The sequence below is a fragment of the Cryptomeria japonica genome, chromosome 4, assembly GCF_030272615.1.
Source record: "Cryptomeria japonica chromosome 4, Sugi_1.0, whole genome shotgun sequence".
Taxonomy (NCBI): Eukaryota; Viridiplantae; Streptophyta; class Pinopsida; order Cupressales; family Cupressaceae; genus Cryptomeria; species Cryptomeria japonica.
Genome location: NC_081408.1, coordinates 537,539,838 through 537,555,014, shown reverse-complemented (window position 1 = coordinate 537,555,014; position 15,177 = coordinate 537,539,838). Strand labels below are relative to the sequence as shown.

At 37.2% G+C, this 15,177-nt stretch overlaps 1 non-coding gene across 1 annotated transcript; it reads right to left on the bottom strand.

The window, feature by feature from the left end:
• Positions 1-359: 359 nt before the first annotated feature.
• Positions 360-569, bottom strand: LOC131044126 (small nucleolar RNA U3). Its single transcript, XR_009105624.1, has one exon. It is a non-coding gene; the product is annotated as a small nucleolar RNA U3 (small nucleolar RNA).
• Positions 570-15,177: the final 14,608 nt, after the last annotated feature.

Here is a 15,177-nt window from a genome sequence, read left to right as displayed (position 1 = left end):
AAAATTAGCAAGTTACTGAATTTTGTTAGCTGTCATTGATATGGTCCCATATTTCTCACAATAGAAAACTAAGTAGCCATAGAGAAAAGGAGGAGATAATCACAAATTTTGAGTGCTTTACACTCTTCATTACTGTGGGTAAATAGATGTACAAAGTCAAGGGTGTGTGCTTCCTTGAAAATGCTATCCATATGTAAATGTAAAAGTAAAAAAGAACATCTTAGCTTATCTTACATGCAGTAAAAAATGATCAAGTGAATTTGGTTGTAAGAAGGAAAGATGAGGACGAATACCCCAATGTTTACAATGGTGACTCCTCATTTTTATTTTTATTTTAAGATCGACTAGTAATAGATTTTTATCTGTCAGAACACTCCAAGGCCTTCACTGCATGCTAGTAATTAGCAGGCAGGACGTTCATCAGGAGGCAAGCTGCCAACAGCATCCTCAGTATTCGCACTCTGGCCTCAAAGCCTTACTTCATCTTCCTGATTTGTGAGCTTGTCTGAGTTTGATACACAGACCAAGTTGTACAACCTTCAGAACAGATCCTGTTCAAGTAAGGTCGTTACAATGGTGACACCTCATTATCTTTATCTTGAAATTTTTTCTTCTCCAATTATATTAGATTTGGAAACTTCTTCGTAAAACCAATTTGAGAGAAGCACATTTCCATGCTTGATAGTAGAGAATTCATGCAAACAACTGTGTAAATAATGTATACTTGACGTACAGTTGTTGAAAATTTGGAATGTTAACTTTTGGACAAGTTATGGAAACCTCATTCTTAAATGGAGATTAATTTTGCAACTTGAGTTGGCTTGCCTTGATAACATCAGGCAAAAAGCATTGGGCCTAACTACTTGGAAAATAATGTAAGGCCTATAGTTTGTGGGTTTCAGCTTGTTATGTTTGTTGTGAGATCTATGCTTATCAAAGTGAATACAAATTCATCGTCAAATTGGAAAGAATTAGGTACTTGATGCTAGTCTTAGAATGCCTTGATTTGGTTCAAATCTGCTAAAGAATGTTTTCACTTTTTTTTAAGCTTGACCAAATTATGCACAAAGGAAGAAGTGTAGTCATACTGCTTCTATTGGTAGTGAATGTATTAGAAGTTGGAACAACATCCAAACTCTTGTAAGGAGCCAAAGGTTGGAAGCCATAACAACCTTATAAGGTGAGTGGCCCATAGAGATATAATAGTCCAATTATAGCTATGATGAATTATGTGCATGGCTGTCCCCAATTGATGTAAAGAAATTAAGGTGATTTGAATAATTGTTATTTATCTATCTTTTTGGTGGACAAAATGAAATGGAGATGTGGAACTAAAACATGCAAGGTTCTAAATTATCGCCATAAGTGACTTTCTCCTAAAATGCCTAAGGAAGGTTTATAGCATGTAAAGCATCAATTGTTTTAGGGTATAGAGATATGCATTTTAAAGAACTATCACACAACAAAAAAGATGTAGTCATGTGAAAGTGGATTCCCATGTTTGATGTACCAAATAACATAATCCAAGCTTTTGATAAATGTAATCTTAAACATGTTTTTGCATAGAAGGCCAATCAAATAAACTCTTAAGGTGGTACAAGGTTTTCTATAGTCAAAATTTCCACAATAGTAGGATGAGTGAGTCTCCTTGAGAATAGGTTGGTTGGAAGTGGTACAAAAACTGCTTAACTATTTCAACCTATACAATGAACCATTTCACCAATAGTAGTCAAGATGTTTACTTGAGAATTGTGGGCTGCTCCAAAGGATCTACAATGAAACTTAACTAGGGACCCACAAATTAAAAATTCTTCCACTCGTAGTAGGTTGCACGACAAGTATCAAAGATGCTAAGTATCTAAACATGAGGACAACTAAGAAAATTTGTCACTTTTTTGGTGACATGATTCTTGTACTCAATTACTACTTGAATTTATTGAATGCCTCTTCAAATATTGATATTATTTATTCTTATATTGAGAGTTACAAAATTGAAGTAGTTGGTATCATTAGGACTAGGTGACTAGGTATGTTGTAGACCATGCAAGTCCTAGGTCTAATCCAATTATTTACTAATAGTAATATTGCAACTAATTCTGCCCACATGGAAGAGGGTGCTTCACTTGGGTGGAATCATGAAGATTCTATAGTTGGTACTCTCCAACACATGTCATTAGTCTTATGATGGTTGTAAGTCATTGAATTGGGCAATTACTTAGTGGACTTGGTCCAACATCTTTTGCTGCCTAATAATAGCCATGTGAGCATGTTAGAAGTAATTAGTGCTTCATGAGGAATGCTAGGGAATCACTTATGAATCCTCATGTCATAACAATCAAAGACGACTTGTAAGAGGAGTTACATTCTATTTTGAAGGCTTCACACAGGTGGGGGAAATTGAATTTCAATCATGAAGAACTAGATGCCCATTTTGGGCTCATGGTTTGACAAAAGAATTGTTGGTTTCCAATACCTACATATTAAGGGCTTGGGATGAACATCATGCCATATTTTCTGCATTGTTTTGCTTTTGGAATTTCTTTAGTGTTGAGAGTGTTGATCTTATGAAGCTCTAAGCTTTATTATAACTATTGTTTTTGCTAATAATACATTAGTTTGGTGCTTTGCGGGTGGTTTTTTCCTTAAAAGGGTTTTCCTAGGTATATCCATGTCCATCTCTCTTTTATGGTTGTTTCCTTCTCTCTTCTATTCATAAATTTTTGTTTAATATGCCAAAAATTTGTGTAAACTAGATAACTTGTAAGTCTCTCCTTGTGGGTGTAGTTGGCAAAAAATGCCTATGGTTATATTTGATAATATTTGTTATCTACCTGGGGATGACCCCACAACACAATGGTTAGCTACGAGCCTCCTACATGGGAGGTCTTGGGTTCAAGTTTATTCAACTAGTTGTTAGCTCCAGGGAAAAGCTAAATTACCGCTTCGGCTGTGGATTATCAAAAAAAAATAAAAGAAAATTGTTATCCACCAATGTATTAATTGTTTGTATTAAGTGGGTTGTCACTCTCGAGTAGTTAATGTGTTGCTTGGTTGATGGTTGTGTTCCTCTCTGCAAATGTCGGGTCCTTTAAATATGTAGTACGTGTAGAACACAAGATATCACTGAGAGGGGTTGGGGGGGGGGGGGGGGGGGGTGAATCAGTGATTATAATCAATTTTCAATTGTGTGTGTGCAACCGGTAAAGTAATGAAAACACTAGTAAACAATCACACACAAAGAATGCATCAGACAACGCCGGACATACAAGGAAAACCCAATGTGGGAAAAAACTCGATGAGAAATGCTGCTGGAGTCTACTGCTCCAATCTAGCCTCACAATGGAACAACAATTTTACAAGATCTTAGGGCACCAACCCCTAGTAATTTATGGGCACCAACCCCTGCACCGAGCATCCACTCAATGAAATACAATAAGATAAAGGTTATACAATAATCTGCACCTTGTTACAAATGGATTTTGTAACACCACTACTCAATTCTCACTACCGGTTTATCTCTTCTTTGTCTCACAACTTCTCTTACTACTGGTTAACTAATCACTCTCTCTAACCCCTTACCGATTAGCCTCTGTCTTTCCTGACTTCCTCTGATCCTCACTTTGCACTCATTCACTCTCTGATGCCTTCTTACCGGTTTAAACACTACCGGTTCACTCAACTGTTACCTCTATGACAATTTACTGGTTACTCTGTTTCTTACCGGTTGAAACCCTCTTGCCGGTTAAACCTCTCCTACTGGTTCTCGTTCAAATACTCAGCCAATTCTATCTTTTCTATTACACTCAGTCAGATCAAATCTTTGTTCACTCAAAACACTCTCTTCTCTACCAACTAGCATCCTCAACTCATGTCTTCAATCTGCATATTTATACTCGAGCTTTCCCACCAAAACAGACAATCAAACTTTGCGCCCTAGGGTTTTCTTCACCGACCCAATCCGTATCAAATCTGATCGGATCTCTTCTCCGAGATTGATAACCTGCAACAAAACAAAACCGCACTGCCATATCTCATCCTTTCTGTACATGTTTACTAGACTTAGCAAACTAGATTCTGTTCACCGGCCCTACTTCTTGTCAATCACAATAAATGATCCAGCAGTTTGCTTCTCCAAATCAACTAGTCGATCAAACATCCTGCTTCGATCATGACATCAAAGAATCAAATCTCTGTCCTTCAATCTGCCTTGAGCCGCACCCTTTTGCATCTAATCTGTGAATTTCACAATCTTCATTTAATGTCGACCTACTCATCAACTACTTCGACGATGCACTGTTCATTTTCTATTGTATGTTTTCCACCTGGAGACCACGTGTAATCTTTGTCGACATCCAACTCAGTTGACTATGTCGGTTCAGGATCAATCACCGACCAAAAATGCCCTACCGGTATTCACCTTATACTACTGGTTCATCTTTCCCTACCGGTCGTGCAATAACTAGTTATCCTTCAAGCCATACTCTTCTCTGTCCGACCGGTTAAGACATAATACCTTTTCACTGCATATAACCTGATGCCTTGTTCCTCTATGTTCTGCTTGTCCCTTGCATGTTTACCGGTGGACATGTTTACTGATTGATACAACACCTACCTTTAGTTGTCTCTTTGCTTTCTTATGCTTGCTTACCGGTGGACATCCATATCGGTTACATCTCCTACCTGCATATCAGACCTGCATACTAGTACACCAACCATATATACCGGTTGATAATACCAATTGACATCAATGACAATAAAATGCCAACAATCTCCCCCTTTGGCATTGATGTCAACACACACAGGTTTCAATCATACCAGTTCCTTCTCCCCCTTTGACAACAATGACAAAGGGCACAAACAGAGAACTTTCTCCCTTTTGCCGGTAGAGCAGACCACAAGACTCTGCACTTACTTAACCAGTCCAAACTCCCCTTTGGTCAAATTTCCCCCTTTTTGTTGTCAACTAGTTGAGTTAGCACTTTTCTCTCCCTTTGTAAATATATCTCCCAGTGGGCAACACAACTGTTCCTTTCAACTAGCATCCCAATTGCGATTTTAATTAAGTAGAAATTAAATAGACACTGAAAGAAATCACAAACAAGGACCGATGAGCACTTCCCAAAGTCTCAAACTTGTCGGTACTGTTACACCCATACTGGATCTGCCCTTGTGTCCATCAAATGGTCCAAGAATCAAAAGCTATGGAAGTGAACTCCCCCTGAACCATAGATCTCCATACATATTGAAGTGCATGAAGCTGGTGAAACCACTCCTAACTTGTGGCAAAGATACTCAAATGTGTTTACCAGTAGAGGTTTATTGAAGATATCAGTCACTTGTTCACCTGTAGGGACATATTCTACCTTAACTTCCTGATCTACCACCTTCTCCCTGAGAAACTAATTGTAGAACTCAAAAAAAATCTATGCAACAAGTATCTTGGAAGCAATGCCAAAACAAACTGGATTTTTTTTTGGCCCAAAAAACAAAATTTATAACCCAAAAGTTGAGTTTTTATGTTTTATAGTTTGAAAACTGCATTATTTATATACATAACATTAGGAGCAAGTTTGAGGACTCTCTAGAACACTCCAAACTCTCGAGTCCTATCTCTAGCTGACTCCACTTACCATTGACTCCCAAGGCAAGTCTGGAAGAGTTTTGGGGACTACTTGTCCAAGTCTCCCTCTAGGGTTCTCTGAGTCCCAGACTTAGACTTGGACAAGTTTTGGGCATGGACTCTTGGGTCCACTTAGGTGTCGATAGGGAGGTTAAAAAGACATAAAAAGGTGACTTTTCTTTCACTTCTTTTTGTCCAATCTTGACCAAAACAAGGCTGAACACCAAAATAGGAAAAGAGAGGAGAAGAGGAACATTTGAGATCCAAAAAGACCATGTTGAAGAAACAATTCATCATTTTTATACTATAGCACCTTTTAGTTCGACGCCTAACAAATTGAGTTACATTAGAAGGGGAAAGAGGAAGATGTAGATTGTATTTGGTTGTTTTTCTCATTTTGACATATCATTAGATGCAAACATTTATAAATTTATGATGCTATTATACATTTGAAAGTTTGAAACTATGAGTATGAATTATGAAATTTCAAATATTGAGTGTTTGACGATCATATGACGTGTAATGTTTGAATTATGACAAATTGATAATCAAATTAGGCTTTCATGTTCAGAGGGTAGAATTGAGAAGTACAAAGCAAGGTTAGTGGTTGAGGGCTATTCCTAAGGGAAGCGGCTAAATTCAACACATAACGCACGTTGTACGGTTTTCAAAAATCACAAAACACAATGGATTTCTGTGAAATTTTCAGGAGTTAAATCTTCATGCTTTGCATCCCCATTGCTGTTTAAACACAAAAAATCCGACGAAAAAACACTGTGTTATGTCAATTTGGCAATTTTTTTAGAATGCCATTTTGTGTGGAGGTTAGCCTGTACCATTCGCAAGTAGAGATGATTTTGGTGAGATCTCTATTGTAGCAAAGTTGATTACCATTAGATTCTTATTATGTATCTCTATTGCACATGATCTTAACATAGTACAAATGGATGTTACAACAAATTTTATGCATGGGAGCTTGAAGGAGATCTACATGACACATCTAGAGCACTATGAGATGAAGGTTAAGAAAGGTATCATAAGTTTGACACTTGTGAAGTTGGGGTATGTTAGAGCTAAGTTTAATCACTGTGTTTACATCAAACATGATGGTGATTAGTTTATTGTTATTTGTTTATATGTCAAGGAGATTTTATTGTTTAGAACAATAAGGGTATGATTAAGGATTTGAAATGTTAGCTTTTAGCTCAATTTAATATGGACTTGGGGGCAGCTAAGTTCATCATAGGGATGGAGGTTAATAGAGATAGAGTGAACAGAAAACTCTAGATCAGCTCTAGATCAGCTAGAGGGAGTATTCTAACTTTGTAATATAGCAATTTAGGATGTTGGATCACAAACTAGTGAGTGTTCCCATTGTGGGGATAAAAATCTCAGTCAATTAGTGTCCTTTGATACCAATTGAGAAAGAGAGATGAGACATGTCCCCTATGCAAGTGTAGTTGTTAACCTTAAGAATGAAATGGTATATACTAGACTAGACATTCCTGAAAATTCCCGAAATAGTGGGATTCTTGAGCAAGTTTATGGCTAATTTGGGAAAGGAGGATTGGCTTACAATTAAGAGGGTCTTCAAGAATCTTAGAGACTCATTAGAGTGTTCAATTTGTGACTATGGAGGATAGGTTTTGAGCAAGATAGTGGATGTTTAGGGATTTGTGGATTATGATTGGATAGGAGATGTTGACAATAGGAGGCCTACTAGTGGGGTATGTTTTCACTCTGTTTGATTGTGAAAATGATAGTGTGGTTGCTCTTTTGACTATTGAGGTAGAGTATATGGTAGCTACTCATTCCTATAAGGAAGTAGTTTGGCTTCAAAGATTGTGTTTGAATACTGGGTTGAGGTAGGATATGATTATGATCTATTGTGATAGTCACAGTTCCATTAGTTGATAAAGAGCCATATGTTTCCAATGCAGATGAAGAACATTAATGTGTAGTATCACTTTGTGATATTGTGGAGGATACATAGGTTATAGTTGAGGTGGTCTTGAGCATAGAGAGGTTCAAATGTTTCAATTTTTCTATGGGGATCGACCCCTAACATTAAGATCACTTTGTTGGAACTCCTCATGATTTTTGCAATGTAAATAAGGAGTGGGCAATGGTTAGATTAGTGGACTAGGTGTTGTACACCTTGGAAGTTCTAAGTCTAGTCTAATAGTTAGTATTGTTAGATTGTGATTAATTGTGTCCACATAGAAAGTGCATCCCACTTGGGTAGAATCATTAAGATTCTATAGTTGGCACCCTTTGCCACATGTCATTAGTCTTATGACTATTGTAAGAGTCATTGATTTGAGGGGTTACTTAGTGGACTTGGACTAACATCTGTGACCAACTAATGGTAGCCGTAAGAGTAATTAGTGCTTCATCAGGGAGTCCTTGGGAGTTTCTTATGAGATCTCATGGCATAATGGTTTAGGGCAGCTTGTAAGAGGAATTACATTCTATTTTGAAGGCCTCCAATGTGTGGGGGTAGTTGGATTATGGCCATTAAGACTTAGGAACCACTTTTGAGTACATGATTTTGGTACGTGGTTTGAATAAACCATTAGTGGTTTCCTGGGTCTCCTTGGCCTATATATTGAGCACTTGGAATGAAGAACATGTCACATTTTCTATGTTGTCATGCTACAATTGCTCTCATGTTGAGGGTGTTGATCTCCTGTGAAGCTCTGAGTTTGAGAGTGTACTGCAACTAATGTTTTTGCTAAAAATATGTTAGTTTGGTGCTATAAAAGCTGGGTTTTTTCCCAAAAAGGTTTTCCTAGCGTATACCTATGTCTATCTCTCTTATGTTGTTTTATTCTTTCTTCTAGTCTTGTTCATTTCTCTGTGTTGTTTTATGTGCCAAAACTTTTCTGAAATTTGTATAAAATCAGATAACTTGTAACTTTCTCCTTGTAAAATTAAGTAGGAAGATTTTGCATATTTCCTTTCAGGTGATTAGTATATGGAATTCCTTACCAAAAATAATTGTTTGTATGCTTAGACTAGGGCATAGGATTCCATATCATAAGTGCTATAATTGATTTTGGCTTGCAACAAGGACTTTGAATGATAAGTCAATAGATGTTCACCTTGCTCAAGTATCATTACCTATGGCATATTAAGAGGTTTCATGATTCTTTTTCTTTTCTTAAAAATAAAACAGAAATGTAGGAAAATAAAACCAAAATAAACACCACACGATTATGATTCTTTTTTTTTCTTCAAAGTACAACATAAATTTAGGAAATTTAAAAAAAAAAAAACACCATACAAAAGGCTTTACATGCACATGAAAACTAGGAGAAGTTTTGCATGAACATGAAAATGGGGAATATTTGTGCATGCACAGAAAAAGATTGCAACTAGGATCATTTTATGTAAGCACTGAGCGTTGGGTCATCTGCATGGAGCTGCATGCAGGATTTTGATAGGAGTACGATCTATGTGGGTAGCAATCCACAATCGGACATCATCCATAGATGAACTAACAATGAATTGAGAATCACCCAAAGATAAGGAGTTCTAGAAGCTGAAAGAAGAAAATCTTTTAAAGTAGAACCATACTATGTAGGCTGCTACTGTTTCTTGTGAGATTTCTGAAGAAATGGAAAATGGTTAGTAGCTGTGCAGTAATAGTAGCCCAAATTTGAAACTGAAATCCCAAAAGTGTAGCAGTGAAATGATGGGGGCCAGAATGGACTTTGATAACAATTGATTTGACTCTCAGTTCTCACAGGAAAAAGCTAAGACAGATTTAAGAAAGAAAAAAACTTAAACAAAGAAAACAAAAAAATAGCTGCCAGAACTCGTTGCTGTACACTCTTCATTAGGGATGGGATGTGGGTTAAGTTAATGTTCAAAGAAGATGCTGTTTGCTGGTTGGATAAGGTCAATGATCAATCACATGCAAACAAAAGGCAAGTTGCTTGGTTTATCTTACATGCAGTCAGTACAAGCACCAGTGAACTGGACCATAGGAAAAGAAGAGATAATTACGAAGATAGTAGTATCTCAAGTTTCAATGATTTTACCTTCCTTTTCCTTGAGTTTTAAAGATTTGTGAGAATGTTTATATTAGAAAAATGGTTTTCATGCTTTGAGCCAATCGATCTGAGATGTTGAGGCCACTTTTTCTATGAGTCAATTTACTGTGTGAATTTGTGATCTATTATGTGGTGATTTTGCGAACAATTGTGTGTTTGTCTATTGTGAATTTCTAATTGTGGGTTTTCCGAGTATGGCCTATTTATCTCTGTAATGTTTTATAAAGTGGGTTTGTCATAGGAGGGCCTTATATTTTATAATGATCATAATTTATATGGTCCATGTATCTCTACTTTATCTGACACGTGGCAGTGATTTTGAGCTTGTTTGTCTAATTTTTGTAGATGAGCTTTCTTCATAGCTACGAGGAATGACTGCTTAAATATTTTTGGAGATTGCTACAAGAGAAGGCCCTGTATAAGCTTGTAAACATGTCTTTTGTACTGTTCTTGAGAATGATTTCTGATTTTCTTGGTTTCTCAATAAGGAGGGAGGTAAATTATCATAAGCTATATATTAATTCCATGAAGGGAGATAATGTTGAATTGCCATTGTTCTATTTTTGGTCACCTAAAGGAAATATGTTCTATTAATTTCGGACAATAGTCCATCCTGGGAGTGCATGTAATTTGGTATAATTTGAAAAGCAGAGGAGCTACAACATTAAAAATAATTGGCTTTGAACACAGTAATCTGACAAAATAAATTACCACTGCTATACAAAGCCAAAATAAAAAAAGTTAGACTAGCAACAATGGACGTGGCATTTTGAAATAACGAAAAGGGCTAGCAATTCACAAGTCTAGTAAGCTGAGCCATGTCTAGGTATGATATGGCATTGCATGCTTATCATCTAGTGTTCTCTATTTTTCAGTTTCCCTTCTACACTATTATTATGAGTGCACAACTCTGAACTAAATATGCAAGAAACTTCTCAACCATATGGATACCAGAGAGTTCCTCTGAGTTGAGAAAAATAATGTGTGTCGATAATATTCTTTAGCAACAATTGCTGCAGTATCTGTTACCTTATCATTGAAACCTATATTTTCCTAGAGAGTCTATCCTTAAGAATTTTGTTAGCTGCATTGAGGCTGCAGAATCTTTGGTTGTGATAATTCTCCACTTGGCTAAAAAGTAGATGTCCTGTTGGAAATATCTGGTGACTGGTGGCCAAACACACTAATATTACCTACTAAACAATTAATGAGAATCAAATGAATGTAGAAATCCCGTAACCATTCCATAATACCTAATCTGGTTGGAAATTAGCGCAAGTCTTTTCTGTTAGGTTTTTGAGGTGTAGAAAATGCCTTATTGCCAGTAATGTACAATTCCCTTAATCAGTTATGCTCAATATACGATTCAAATGTGCAAATATTTTGAATTACAGCACCTTACATATTAAATGGGACCTACTTCCATATAACTCTTGAGTTTTCTAGTGTATCAGATTACAGCTGATGCTTCGAGGAATGTAGGCTTCAATGCATTGTGCTATCAACATAAATGTTGTAACCTTCAGGGATGTCTGCATACTTGATTTGGCCATCGAGATCCACAGTAAGCTGCGGAGCCTTTGCATATGTGATCTGCAATTCCTATAGCAAGCAAAGACGAGAAATGGTGGCTGTGAGTTTCACCTCATTACTAAATGAACATATACAAAGAGATTGACCATGATAAGTTCAAATCACCTCCTCCTCCTTAAACTGCTCAACCTAGATTGTTTTTTTGTGAGTTTTCAGCTTCTTCAAATTTGATCTTCATTGATCCGTCTCAATCCGGCCTTTTGATGCTTATCTGGAAAGGCTATGCATTTTGTGGAAATTGCCATGTTGTTTAAGCACAACTCCGCTTCATGACATCGCGTTCTTACACTTGTTATTGATTGCTCCAAGTATTGATTATTTTCTGTCTGCATATTATTCAAGGTACATCTGACTGATTTTGAATCTGCTTTGCACATTCTCATATATCTTTTGAGCAACATGCTCTAGACTGAAATAAGGAATAAATTAGAGGGAAGCAGCTTGGAACTTCCTTGTTTTGCAGTGCTGCAGGAGTTACATGATAACTTGTGTTATTCTGCATTCTTCAGCAAAGAATAATCTATAATGTTTTACTTTATCATTTGCAAGGGGTGAATGAATTGTTTTAGATTTTTCATGCCATTCTTAACATTTACTGCAAGTAGGATCTTTGTTTTGCTGAACAAAGTGTGATGATCCCGATTTGATTCAGGCCATTGGGCCCCGCCGTGTTGCTTAACACCCGTCTTTTGTGAGTTTTATTTTAAATAAATTTGGAATTTTAAGGCAAATGAAATTGTCTAAAATTCCCCTATCGGCTTAGGCCGACTTGTGATATAATATTTTTAGCCGATAGGCTATATATGGTGTCATAGCCACCGGATTCGTCTACGTTCAGACACCGGAAAAAAAACACATTTAAAACTCGCCGAAAAAATTTCCGTTATGTCCGCTTGCTAATTATAGCACGGTGTATGCAAAGAGTTTTGGTTTGGTGAAAAGTTATGAAGAATCCTTTAAGACAAGCGCTTTTGGTTTGGTGAATACTTCCACATTTGGAGTACATGTCTATCAGGGCATTCGCAATTGACACGTTAGAAAAAAATCCACATTTCATGATCCTTTGATGGAACTCCATTCCCTGTTCCAGAGCCCCCATTTTAGCGCAGACTGGAAGGATACTGGCAAATGTTGCAGAGTCTGGCTTTACACCAGCTAATTGCATATGCCTAAATATCTCCAATGCCTTTTCAACAAGCCCATTTTGTGCATATCCTGCAATTATTGCATTCAATAAGATCACATCTTGACAAGGTGTTTGTTTGGAAAGTTTTAAAGCCTTGTTAAGAAAACCATTTTGTGCATATCCTGTAATCATTGCCGTCCAAGAGATGAAATCTCGTTGAGGCATTGTGTCGAACAACTGCCTTGCCCTCTTTATGCTTCCACATTTAGCATACATATCTATCAGGGCATTCCCAACCACGACGTCTGATAAAAATCCGCTTCTGATTATCCTTTGATGGATGTGTATACCCTGAGCCAAAGCACCCATTTTAGCGCAAGCTCAAATGATGCTAGCAAAGGTGAACTGATCTGGTTGAATACCTGTTTCTTGCATTTGCTTAAAAATCTCCAAAGCTTTTTCAACATACCCATTTTGGGCATACCCTGTAATCATCCGATTCCATGAAACCACATCTCGATGAGGCATTGTGTCGAATAATTCATGTGCTTTGTGTATGTTCTTACATTTGGAATACATGTCTATCAGGGTATTACCAGCTTCAACATTTGACAAAAATCCACTTTGCCTTATGGTTTCATGGATATCCATACACTGTTCCAGTGATCCCATTTTGGCAAAGGCTGGAACAATTTTGGCAAACGTTACAGCGTCTGGTTCTACACCCGCTAATTGCATTTGTTTCAAAGTCTCCAAGGCCTTTTCAACAGGCCCATATTGTGCATATCCTGCAATCAGAGTTGTCCATGAGACAACATCTCGTTCAGGCATGCTGTCAAACAACTCATGGGCTTTCTATGTATTTCCACATTTGGTATACATGTCTATCAGAGAATTCCCCAAGTCAATATTAGCCAAAAATGTGGTTTGCTCTATGCTCTGATGGATTTCCATTCCCTTTTCGAAAGCTCCCATTTTGGTGCAAACTGAGATGATACTGGCAAAGGTTGTCGAGTTTGGCTTTACACCTGCCTGTTGCATTTGCTTAAAAATCTGTAAGGCCTTGTCAGTAAACCCCATCTGTGCATATACTGCAATTATAGCAGTTCATGCAGCGACATCTGGTTGAGGCATTTCATTGAAAAGCCTCAAGGCCTCGTCTGGAAATCTATTTTGTGCATATCCTGCAATCATCGCGGTCCATGAAACTGTATCTCGTTGAGGCATTGTGTCAAACAGTTCGCGCGCCTCTTTAATGCTTCCACATTTTGCATGCATGTCTATCAGGGCACTCCGAACTACAACATCCAACAAAAATCCACTTCTTCTTATGCTTTGATGGATATCTATACCCCCTTCCAATGCACTAATTTTGGCGCAGGCTGGAAGGATGCTAGCAAAGATGAACTGGTCCGGTTTCATATCTGTTCTTTGCATTTGATGAAACAATTCCAATGACTATCGGGTAAACCCAAAACTTTGGTACGCTACAATAATCAAATTCCATGAGAAGACGTCTCGATCTGTCATGTGGTCGAAAATTTTACGAGCACACACCAAACTTCTGCACTTGGCATACATGTTAATAAGTTTATTTTGAAAAAATGTTCCAGTAGCAAAGTTGAAACCCGTCAATGATGAAAGATTGAATTAGCTTACCCTCTGGAAGAGCCTTCTTTGCAATACAGATCTGCAATAGTTGAAAATATGAAATAGACTTCATAGGAGGATCCGATTTTGTAAGCAGAATGATTAGTATCTCCTTAATGCGACCCTCTTTACAGAGTGCACTGAATTGGGTAATGGGTGGCACTGAAGGATTGAATGACGGGGAATGCATTTTTTTGTTCATTCTAATTGTCATGTTTGATTCAGAAATGAGCAACTAGATATGAGAGTTGGTTCAAGAAAATCTGATACAGGGTGCTATTATTTTGTTCTTTTGATGTATTAAAATTTTATGTTATAAACTTGTTGACATTGTTTTTCAAACTTGTTAGTAAGGACTGCCTTGTTCGTAACCTTTAAATGGGTTCCCAAACCTGGACTACAGTCAATCCTTTCATGTGATTTTCCAATGCAATTACCCATGCATTCAATTCCTCCATTTTGGCACTCTATGCTCTTGTCACTGCCATATGCACACACTTCAACAAATCCCACAAAGATCAAAACCACTCAATACCAAATTGATCTGAAATTTGTCTAAAATAAGCAAGGTTGCCAGAAGACTCGTCTCCAAACCCCTGGTACACATCTCAGGACCAGGACGCATCTCCATGATTTTACATAATGTGACTCCAATTTCATACACTTGGGAAGAGCGTCTACCTACAAGTCTAACTCTAATTGTATTGATATAGTGCTATAAAGTTGCTACCAAGATTCTCATCTCAAAAAATGGTACATTTCTATTTTCTTCTCATTTTTTCTTCTCTCTAAAATATCACCCAAATTATATCTTCCTATTGGCGTAACCATTGCACCTTTTGGTGCAAATGCTAGTTATAATTAATTAAATAATTTGTTGGGCCGACCTTGGGATGGTACTCCGTCATAGCACAGGGTCTTTTTATAGAGCTGCATTGTTTCTATTTAGTCATGCTTGGGAATTGAGTGATGCGGTGCGGAGCACTCTGGACCATAGTAGCAAAAATCGTTTAGGGAAAAAATCGACAAATCAAAAGTATAAGATTTTTTGAAAAATCGGCAAAAAGTCGGGAAAAAATCGGATTTTAAAAAACATTAAAAATTGTAGAAAAAGAGACAAAAGCTATTTT